General features: G+C 35.8%; 1 protein-coding gene across 1 annotated transcript in view; it reads right to left on the reverse strand.

The window, feature by feature from the left end:
• Positions 1-12,295, reverse strand: part of LRP1B (LDL receptor related protein 1B) — a 1,620,129-nt gene that overhangs the window by 42,761 nt on the left and 1,565,073 nt on the right. The window lies entirely within an intron of this gene.

Here is a 12,295-nt window from a genome sequence, read left to right on the forward strand (position 1 = left end):
TAGATTAATTTACAAAATCAGCTTGTGATTAAATGTAACTAGAATTCTTTAATAATGCTATTGATTCTTCTTTTTGCCAGTCAGGCGTCATTTATAAGTTATTTATAAGTAAGGCGTTATTTACAAGTAAGTTATATTGGTATCATGCTAGCTGAGGAAGTCTTTTGGTTCTGAATTTTAAAGTTTAAGTTGATCAGTTTCCATAGTTTCCTTCTCATGGGCAATATTAGTATTATTCTGAAATGAGCAGAAATAATCCAGATTTCTTTGGATGTCATTTATTGTTTCCTTTCCTTGCACTTTTTTCATCTGGAGAACAGGGTAATATGTGATAAGTGGATCAGCCCTTTGTGGTGCAAAGAAGCGTCCCTCTACACACAGCAGAAAAGGCCCACTACTTCTGAACACCTGGGCAGGTGAGCAAACAAGGAGATGTGCCTCTCATGGAACACCAAGAGAAAAGTGAACCAGGAAACTGATCCATCATGGTTGGGAAGTGAGCAGAGGTCTAGGCTATTGTTCCCCTTCTAGGTAAGAACCTAACATCCCAGTCAGAGGGAAAACCACCTCCATGTGATGTGAGTCTTTTGTTTGGAAAGATGTTTCTTATTGAACACTATAGACAACTTTCTCAACCACAAACCACTTCCTCAAATATTTCTGTACCTCTTGAATGGGAATAATAAAACAAAGTCCATGTAATAATGCAATAACCACACTATCTTTATAATTAGATATTCTGACTCAGTCTTTTGAAATGCAGACAAGTATATATGTACGTTTGTATATCAACATGCTACAATTTATCACATTCAAAATATTGGACTTCATAATATAATAATCCTAAGCAAAAGAACTGATTAGATCAGTCTCAGACTTTGTGTTTAGAAGCTGCAATTTCCTTTTAGCTAACTAATTGTGAAGCAATGTTAAATGTGATTAGCTGAGATAAAAATCTCAATTTATAAACTTTAACCTGCTGTAAGACAGTTATAGCGGGTGAGGAAAATTAAAACATAATTTATAATTCTCATGTTTGTATATTTATCTAGCCCTTTATTAAATCAGACAGAAATTAAATTTATTGACAGGCTGCTTCATATTTATGGAAATTTATTTCAAGCATTCTTATGCTTGCTCTTGCATTATGCCAAGTACCCTCATTGAGATTCAGCGCTTAAGTCTATTAGCAAGGTTTTGGCTATATTTAAAAAAAAGTAGCACTTTCAAAAGGTGAGAGACTTGAAGATCTAAAAACTAAGGCGGTGTTAGTATCTATCCATGATGGTGTCTGTTTGCAGTTGCTCCAGGCTTGGTGGTTAGAGAGCACACATCAGAGACTCTGCTTTTATTTATGAAGAATGTATGATCAGCTGCCTATATGAGCTTCTCTCCCATTCAGTGCAGAAATCTCTAGAAAACAACTCTCAGTAGTTCAGGTTGTTCAATACATCTTACTGACAAAGAGCTCTTTTCGTATCACCCCCCAATTGCTTTAAATGCTATACTCTGATCCTGGTTCAGCTGTCTGATGGGGCATAGAAATTGGCTTATGTATCCTTCTAAGATCTTCTTAGTACATCCTTATCCATAGTGGATAACTCATCAAAATCAAGTAGGTGACTTATTTGCAAATGTAAATTCCAGTGCTCATCCCTGTCACTACTGCCCACTCACGCCTACATTCTAATTCATGAATCTGAAATTGGGCCCAGGTGATTTCCATGTGACTGGCTGAGGAACTACAATCTGGGAACTGGGGAATGTAAGAAATGATGACCCAAAAACAAATTTTACTGATTAGCATAGGGACTACATTGTTCAGTAATTGTAAAAGGATTTGATTCAACCAAAATAGCTTCTTTCTTCATTTTTTCCTCTTTCTTTCTTTCCTTCCTTCCTTCCTTTCTTTCTTCTTTCAAGAGAGTGCATGTGAGCAGGGGTGAGGGGCAGAGCGAGAGGGAGACGATCTTAAGTAGGCTCAATGCCCACTGCAGAGCCAGTTGTGAGGCTCAATCTCATGACCCTGAGATCATAACTTAAGCCTAAATCAAGAGTTGGCAATTAACCAACTGAGTCCCCCAGGTGCTCCTAAAATAGCTTATTTCTTAACTAATTATGTGAGCCTTAATTAAAATGCAATTTTAATCCAAAATTTTGGGCCATTTTATTTTCATGATGACATCACAGAGAAGGCCTGAGAAACTGGAAAAAAATTGGGTTAGCATTCTGATGTTTGATGATTGCCCTATAACACACTGTAGCAAGGAATACCTTTCATTTGCCTGAGTGCTAAAGGGTAAAGTTAAATACTCACCTACAATTTACTAACTGTAAGTAATTTTGGTGCATGGATTAAATCTGCCTTAGGCTAAGATTAAAAAAAATGTGAGAATATATGCAACTTATTGGTGTTCAAAGAAATAAAAATTACTTGCCTGGATGGCTCAGCCAGTTAAGCGTCTGACTTCAGTTCAGGTCATGATCTCGGGGTCCTGGGATGGGACCCCACACTGGGCTCTGCACTCAATGAGGTATCTGCTACTCCCTCCCCCTCCTCTCATGCTTGATCTCTCTTTCTCTCCCTCTCTCTCTCTCTATTTCAAAAAAATGAATAAAATCTTAACAAAAGGAAATGCAAATTAACACCTCAAAGATATACGATTGCACTTTCACTTAACTGACAACAAATAACAAACTCTCATACACTACTAGTAGAAATACAAATTGGTTCAATTGATTTGGAAAAACATTCACAGTAGATACTGTCAATTAGTAGATACTCTATTTGAACATACTCACACCTTATGACCTAGCACTTCCACTCTCAATATATATCCAAAAGGAAAGCATGAATTTGTGCACAAAAATATGTATATAATATACACAGCAACCTATGCATAGAATCAGCCCCAAACTAAAAATAATCCAAATGTTCATTGCAAGAAGCAAGGATAAACTGTGTTTCATTCACACAGAGAAATATACACACAAATATATGTATACATACACATAAATAAAAAATGAAAGCAGTACAGCTTATAAGTAACAACATGATGAATCTCACAAAAGTAATAAGAGAAAAAAGCTGGACACAAAAATATATACACTATTTTTTAATTTACATAAAGTTCAAAAGGCAAAAGTAATCTAGGGTTTTAGAAGTCAAAAAGAACTTATTTTGGGGGAGAAGGGAAGGTATAGTGAGAAAGACCATCAAGGAGCATCTGAGGTACCAACAGTATTTATTCTTGACCTGGGTGTTGGTCCACGCTGCTGTGTACACCTGGTGATAATTTATTGAACCGTAAACTTGTGATTAAACTTTCCTATTTATATTATGCTTCAATAAAAAGATTTTTTCTAACCTAATGGCAAACAAACTACAATTACAATATTTTAGAGATTCGAGTTAATTTGCTAACTAGAGTAAACAGATTTTCTCTTTATAAACAGTTCTATTGAAAGGAATTCATGATCTACTTTTTATGCTTTAAAGAAAATTCTCTACCCTTTAAAGCTTTCAGTATTTTTTTCCTAGCGTGTCATATGCACAAAAATCAATGCAGTTGATTGGCCTCATGGCATAAAAGTGGAATCAAAAGAATGTAAAAGAAATGTTTTCTTAAGATAAAATTGTGAAATAAGAAGATATTAGAATTTGCACTTTAATAAATAATTCTAAATTGCATGCTGTTAAGCCATGCCACTTTCTTCTAAAAAAGACAGAAATCATTTTAGACTCAGAACCCTTTCTCTACAGATATTCAAATGGGAGATACTTCATTTTCCCCAGTTCACATGCTTTACACTTGACACTATGTTGAAATTCAGGGACAGAGAGTCGCTCACTATACTCTGACCCTGTCAGTGTTGCTTCCCAGAGACTTTCTTTGAAAATTCTCTGACTATCTTCCAGTATTAGGCTTCAGATGTGGAGCATATAGAACTCGCTTGATTTATTTGTTCAGCTGGATTGTTTTCTGCACCACTATTAGGATTCTAGGGCCCAACCCTTACCATGCATAGTCTCTCTTCTTCTCCTTCCTCTGTCTCTCTCTGTCTTAAAGACTTCAGTATACTCAATTCTCACTCCAAGATTCCTTAACACAGGAGAAAGTAACCTTATTTAATAGGAGACTTCGTCATCTGCTATTTAAACTACCACATAAGCAGAGCACCTGGGTGGCTCAGTTGGTTAAGTGTCTGCCTTTGGCTGAGGTCATGATCCCAGCGTCCTGGAACTGAGCCCCACATTGGGCTCTCTGCTCAACGGGGAGTCTGCTTCTTCCTCTCCCTCTCCCTCTGCCTTTCCCCTGCCTGTACTCCCCTCTCTTTTTAACAAATAAATAAAATCTTAAAAAAACAAAACAAAACAACAACAACAAAATCCTACCATGTAAGCATTTGATACTTGTAAATTAGAAAGCAAAATAATCCCTTCAGTTGTTCTCTGTTAGTAATGACACATATCATGGAAAAAAAATGGTACATTTGATGGTGCTATTTCTAAAATGGATGATTCAACCAAAGTTCACGTTCTCTGCAATCATCTCAGTATAGGACAACAATGTATAATAAGTCAGTGGAGAGTGACCTAACTTCTCTCTCATTTTCTTCTCAGCTTTAACCCACTTTGAATTATAAACATCTATACAAAACTTGTATAAATACGTGCAATATTTTTACCAGTGTCACCTCTCTATATACTCCCAAATAATTACTACACACTCATATTTAAATTCTCTCTCTTCATATTTTTATCTAAGAAGAAGAATTATTCATTGGCACTTTCTAATCCATCAGAAATTTAGTGAAGTATGAAGAAGTATGAAGTATGAGAAGGCTCCTTTGGTACGTTTCTTGTGATTCTAAGGATTCTACCCTGACCTAATAAGCTCTGAAGTGAACAGAAAATTTTAGCACTCGCTGAAAGAACACTTTTCTTATCCCACAGCACTAAAAACTAGTAACCTTATAGAGCTTACCACTTTAAGCACCAAGAATGGTTTAAAACCATTTTGAAGGTAATCTTTCTGTAAGATAGATACCCATTTTCTTAAATATATAAATACATTTTTTTGAACGATCTTATTTTTAGGTAATCTCTATACCCAACATGGGGCTTAAACTTACAACCCTGAGATCAAGAGTCATATGCTCTACCGACTGAGTCAGCCAGGCATCCCATAATATAGCAATATTTTTAATGGCTCCTGTAACACTATAATTTGTAATTGTTTCTATGAACTTATCTCTGCAGAAGTTTTATAGCCTTCTGCTTTTTGTTTTTGTTTTTGTTGTCATTTTTAGCTTTGACTAAGTGACATGTTACTGGAAAACAAACAAACAAACAAAAAACACTTAATAATTCTTCCCAAAGAAAACAGTTAGGGTTGTTGGTGGCTGGTTAACAGCAAGGTTTATAGCAAAGGGATTGTCTTCTGATTTCTGACACACAGACATAGATACAAATACACAGACACAGAGACAAACAGTCACACACCCTAATTACCTTTTTCCCCCAAATTTTAACTTTGGCTTAATAGTTACTGGAACTGGGGAAAAAAAAAAAAAAAGAAAAGAAATGTACACCAAAAGAAGGTAAGTTAAAAGAAAACGTAAGTGAGAGGACACTTTTTGTTGGAGGGCATGACATGAGGAAGGAATTGAATGTCGAAGATTAAAGAGTCTAGCCAGATCAACCAGTAAGCATTCAGAAAGAACAGTTTGGATTTACGGAAAGGAAAGCTGGTAAAACAATATGGTTGGTCCTGTTTTGAACAACATGAGTAATTTAACTGTGACAATGAAATGGAAGTGGTGGATCCATAATTGATTATTTGCTGAGGAACATGCATCTGCCTAATTATATCCTGGGAGCAGTAGGAAGAGGACAGAAATAAGAGAAGGCCACCAGCTCTCAGAGAGCTGACAACTCAACTGAAAGTTTAAGACAAGAAGGAAAAAGAACCAGAACTGATCTGAAAAATATCCACTGTGGCAAGAGCCTACAAATATTACTACTAACAAAATCTTCTTTCTTATAAAACATTCATCCCCTAATTTTCAAAGTATTTTATTGACCTGAATGGCATGACAATTGAGATGTTCCACATATGGTAAGAAGGAACAATAATAAAATGTAATTAATCTGTGCTAAGAAAGTAGAGATTACCATGAAATTATATAATAACACTTTATATTCACAATATAAAAATTGTTACAACCTCTGTAGGGTAATTACACCAAGAACTGCATAGTAGCACTAAACACAATCATGTAATCTAAAGGACAACAATGGATATATAATTACAGAGTATTCATATGGTAATTAGGTGAATAGTAACTGGAGAATAAGTGAATGGCTATTTTCTGCAACAGAAATAAAATAATTTTCAAGGGATGCCATCATTGCACTCTGTCTTTCTTTCTCTCTTTCCTTTTCCAGCAACCAGAGATATAAGGAAATACTTCTCCCTTTAATCTTTTTTAGAGAATCTTAATAGACTCCATAAAAATATGGGTTGTATGGGTATATATACAGGTTTATGAATATTCATGGTGAGCCAGATGTCTATAAAATCTCTAGCTGCATTTAACTTCTTTCCCAAATATTTCTTTCTATTGAAAAGTAATTGCCAAGACTATTTAGCTATTAACTCATATTTGCAACTGGGCTATTCACATTGTAATAGTTAGTGAAGTGTGAAATTTATTTAAAGAGAATAAAACCAAACTAAAATAATACCACCTAAGCAGGAGCTGAAGATACTCAGTAAGAATACTGCAAAACTGGAGAGTCTTTAATGGGTAATACAGATGGTCATACAGGGGAGACTAGATTACACAATTACATGTATAAATACCAATTGTTCTACTTCACTAAATTTTGACCTGGTTTAAAAAAATAAGTTATGTGAATTCATTTTAAGATTCATGATTAAAGTAAGCATTTGGTAATTGAGGATTATACACAACAACAATAACCAACCAGAAGTAGGACTGTATTACTTTCACAAAGGAGATGAGGTAGAATTATCTATAGTGCATATCCCTAGGCACCTATAACCGAGCTCCATTCTCAGTGTGATTCCTGCTCCATCTTCTCTGATATTTAATTGTGTCCCAGGAGTAGTAGGTTCTATGAATTTTGCTAATATTGTACCTACAGGGAGGTTTATGGCAGGTTCCATGTAGATATAAAATGTGGAAGACAGCCAATGGTGGTATTTTATAAACTTTTGATGCTAAAGTGACATAATAAAAGAAAGAAAGAAAATCATTGGCTGTGAAGGATTTGGAGGTTAAATTCAGTATTTATTCTGGCTAAGAGTGTGATCTTACCTGAGTTACTTGACTAATTTATCCAATACACCCACCAACCATCTTTGAACAGAGGCAATATTCCTAAGCATGCCTAAGATTACTTCACCAGTCCTTCCTTCCCTACCTATCCTCAACAATGCCCTTGATATCATCAAGGCCAACTAGGGTCTGTTTTAAATAAAATGATGGACATGATGATGATGATGATGATGATAAATACTCGATTTTACCTGTCTTCTTCGTGTTGGGCTCATTTGTTCTTATGGCCTCATGCATTATATGACATTTTCACATCTTATGGATGAGTAAACTGAGGCACCAAAGGAGGTTAAGCACCCTCCAAAGATCCCACAGCAGTAAGTGAGAGAACAGAAATTCAAACTCAAACTTGCCTCTCCAGCAAATTCAAACTTGCCTCTCCAGCCACTAATAATTGGTTTACAGCCCTGGGTTCTTGAACATGAGAGAATAAACTCCTTTCTTATTTAACAAGTCATACATTTGTTAAAAAACAAAAACAAAAACAAAACAAAAAACCTCCAAACAAAACAAAATGAAACAAACCTCTAGAAAGTAATTTTAAATATCTTTGGCGTTCCCTTTCCTTTCTGTGTATCTAAAACTGAACATGCCGCCATCTAACTACATGGATATCTGAAGGTCTCCTCATCAGCCAGAATGTTAAAGGGTCCTGTAGCTCAAGAGCTACAGGCCCAGAAAAGCTTACTTGGTGCCCCCAGAGTCTTCAATATCAGAACTCGGGAATCAAGCTGGACTCCCACATGAGGTGGGGATACCTCACTTACAGGTTCACATTTCACAGGTCATTCTCAGCCTCCCATCCCAACCCAAGTTGGATATTTGCCTCTCCAGCCACTGATAATTGGTTTACAGCCCTGGGTTCTGGTATTCGAAGGAAATTTCTAGCTATTCATGACGATCTCTTCATTATCAAGCAGGATCAACTCTGGGTCCCTCCACATAAATAAGAAACTGAAACAACAGCCAAGAAATCACAAAAGTGAGGCATGTCTAGAGTGTTACCATTTACTGACATCTAATTTAGGAAGAAAACATTTAGAAGGATTCTGGAAAAGCTCTAAGATTCTTAAATATGATTACAGGAATGATTGTGGCCTTTCCTTCTCTCAAGTTAGTTTTTCATCTTGCATGGTTTAAGGAGGCAGAAGAGAGAAAGCAACTTGTATAAAATGCTTAGAATTTTATGATTGTTGTCTTTGAAAGCTTATATAAGGCAATGGGAAAACAGATTTAAGAAATATTAAAATTATTCTTTTTTACAGTCCTTAAATGTTTTGCACAACCCAAAATATTTTAATAATTAAACTTATTGCATAGTCCTAAATAGATCTTCCAATTTCAGAGCTGAGTTTAATAAAGTAGGCAAACATTGAATCCAGGTATGCCAATTAAATATTCACTAGGGAAAAAATGTGTGCAAAACTCTGATTAGAACTGATAAATTTTCATCAGGAAAGCGTGTCTAGGAAAATTAGCATTTTCTAATTTATTACTAAAAATAGAAATATATCCCAAGTATTTCCTTAGAGAACAATGAAACATTTAGAAGAATGAAATCCATTCTGAGCCAACAGTGCTATCTCTGAGTATCCAGGTAAAAGGAAAATGTAAAGTTGAGAAAGCCAAGTTATCAAAACATTGATTTAAGTATGACATGTGGGGTGAAATTTTGAAAGTACCAGCATTAAATCTCTGACAGATTGCTATTTCAAAATGCATATTAACAATGATGGCATCAATCATTTTTTGGGGCGCCTGGGTGGCTCAGTGGATTAAGCCACTGCCTTCAGCTCAGGTCATGATCTCAGGGTCTTGGGATCAAGCCCCGCATCAGGCTCTCTGCTCAGTAGGGAGCCTGGTTCCCCCTCTCTCTCTGCCTGCCTCTCTGCCTGCTTGTCATCTCTCTCTCTCTGTCAAATGAATAAATAAAATCTTTAAAAAAAATTTTAGTAATAATCAAAAATTAACTCATAAAATTATCATGGCAAAATTTTTTCAAATATCAATAAGCCTATATATAACTTTATTTTTTCCAGATTTGCATTTTTTAAAATTTTTTTAATTTTTAATTTTTAATTTTTTTATAAACATATAATATATTTTTATCCCCCGGGGTACAGGTCTGTGAATCGCCAGGTTTGCACACTTCACAGCACTCACCATAGCACATACCCTCCCCAATGTCCATAACCCCCCAACCTTCTCCAACCCCCCTCCCCCCAGCAACCCTCAGTTTGTTTTGTGAGATTAAGAGTCACTTATGGTTTGTCTCCTTCCCAATTCCATATTGTTTGTTTATAAATCATGTTCTAGGTTGAGTGTTCCTATTTTTAAAGCAATCCAGCCATAAAAGATTTTAGCAAGTAATTATTTCTGGGTTGAGTGTTCTTCTATTTTTAAAGGAATACAGCTATAAAAGGTTTTAGCAAGTAACTATTTATAAAGTGGTAGAGAGTCACTTGAGACTTGAAAGCGAGCTGACTTGCAAATGACAGCTAAGTAAGATTTTATAAGATGAGGCTAACTGAAAACCAAATAAGGGGATAAGCAGAAGATGGCTTAAAAAACAAGAATAAAGTGGGCTCATACCAGGTAGCATTTTTCTGACCATAAACAAGTTATCTGCCATATTTATTCCCTAATTTCTCTGTCAGGGCATGGAGTATATAGTAAGTTTCAATCAATTTCAACCTACTAAAATTTGCCAACATCTACCGTGTTAATAATATCTATTGAGTTAATAGTGCTCATGCCCTCAGAATGCCCATAATTTGATAGAATGCTCAAGGTTAATAAAGTTGAAAAAAAATTAAAAAAACAAGATCAACAAAAATTGTTAGCTAATCAGAACATGGAGAGATTTTATTTATCTGTTTGTTTATCTTATTTTTTTTTAAGATTTTATTTATTTATTTGACAGAGAGAAATCACAAATAGATGGAGAGGCAGGCAGAGAGAGAGAGAGGGAAGCAGGCTCCCTGCCGAGCAGAGAGCCCAATGCGGGACTCGATCCCAGGACCCTGAGATCATGACCTGAGCTGAAGGCAGCAGCTTAACCCACTGAGCCACCCAGGCGCCCCACCTGTTTGTTTATTTTTAAATATTTTATTTATTTAGTAGAGAGAGAGCATGAGCAGGGGTGGAGGGTAGCGGTGAAGAGAGGGAAAAGCAGGCTTCTCGCTGAGCTGGGAGCCCTATGAGGGGCTCGATCCCAAAACCCTGGAATCATGACCTGAATGGAAGACAGACCCTTATCTGAGCCACTCAGGAGCCCCAGGAATATATATTTTTTTAAAGATGACTGAAATCACAAAGTAGTAACTCATTTTTAGTAAACTGGAACAAGTCTCATGGAGAGATGGGAGGTGAAGAATGCTGGACAGAAGGTAATCATGGAAAGATCCTCTCAAATGAAGTATCATTAACAAAGTTATTGTCCTCACGTTGTAGCCTAACTAGAGAGCAGAGATGTCCCACATCATCATACTGGGAGAAGATGAGGCCATCCTAGAAAAACGTACAGTTCCTTTGTGCATAATTCTCTTTCTTCTTCCTTTCATTCTTCCGTCCTTATTACCTTCCCTCTTCTAAGCTACTCACTTCAAATGTAAATGTCAAAATAAGGATTTCTGATATACTTAAATGTGTCCTCTTTTCTAGTTTTCCTTTAATATGTTGTTTATTGAATGCATAATATATATGTATCTATATACCTATACCAATATATTGATCAGTATAGATATATATAGATAGATGTTTCTACACTAGTGTGATAGCAAGAAGAAAAGTAATGGTTTATATTGGCGTGATTACTATTTAATCAGACTTCACTAAAACACTGAGAAAGTCACCTTGAAAAGGTCACCTGACAGAAGTAATATGTAGTACACTATAAAAAATTTTCACTGGTCAAATGTGCAAGTTTCCTTTAGGTCAGATCTGTGGGAATTAAACAGATTATTGATATAAAATAACCAGCTTTCCACTTTGCTAAGATTTATAATAATACCAAGATGATAGAGAATCACTTTAATTTTATTGTTAGTAGCCTTTAACTTTTAACATAATTGGAAGTCTGCATTGGATTGCTGTAATTAGTCACTAAAGTAATTTAATCCAAGATCCTTTTTGTTTAGAAAGATTATTGTTCTTTGAAAACATCCTTAAGGCAGTGAGATAAAGTCATTATTTCTTTATGCACACAATATACTAAACAATACTGTAGCAAGAAACTTTTGATATAGTCACTAATGCGTTTTCTTTCTGAAACACACTGACTCTTCTCTCCACTCAGACAGTAGGTTGGTTCTTAATTTTTTCCATCAACTCATTTCTTACCACCTGACATCTAACAATGTTTGTGTATTATTTATAAATACTAAGGTGTACCATGAAAGTTGTTTTCAGTTTATTCATGAGTAAATCCCAAGCTTCAGTGGCTGGCATGCATTAGATATTCTGTTATTATTTGTTGAATTAATGAATGGCCATTGGAAAGCAGGGCACTTCAGAAGACAGAGAACAAGAGCTGATGTTTTAGTTTTTAAAACCCCAAAGGCAGTTACAAATATATGTAAATATGGAATCAGCCAACCACTCCTAAAACTAACTGGAGTTTGCCAGGACGTGTCTGTGTGTGTTCAGACGGGGAGGGGAGGACGGGAGATGAAAGAGAGGAGAACCTATGGCCAGCAGAGACAGACGTCATCAAGGCCCAGGAAACAGGCCCTTGGAAATTTGGTCCTCGCATTAAACATATACTTAGCCACTGTATCAAAAAAACAACAACTACTAGATACTCCAGGCTGCCATGTGAATGAAGGATGTGACCTGCCAAATTCTTAGAAATGGGGCATTCTACAGAATTCGACTAAACTTTTCTGCTTCTTACAGGTTTCCACTGTGTAGTCATAGTCTAATCTAT

Source organism: Mustela putorius, unplaced genomic scaffold, assembly GCF_011764305.1.
Source record: "Mustela putorius furo isolate JIRA1106 unplaced genomic scaffold, ASM1176430v1.1 tig00003867_pilon_pilon_pilon, whole genome shotgun sequence".
NCBI classification, from domain to species: domain Eukaryota; kingdom Metazoa; phylum Chordata; class Mammalia; order Carnivora; family Mustelidae; genus Mustela; species Mustela putorius.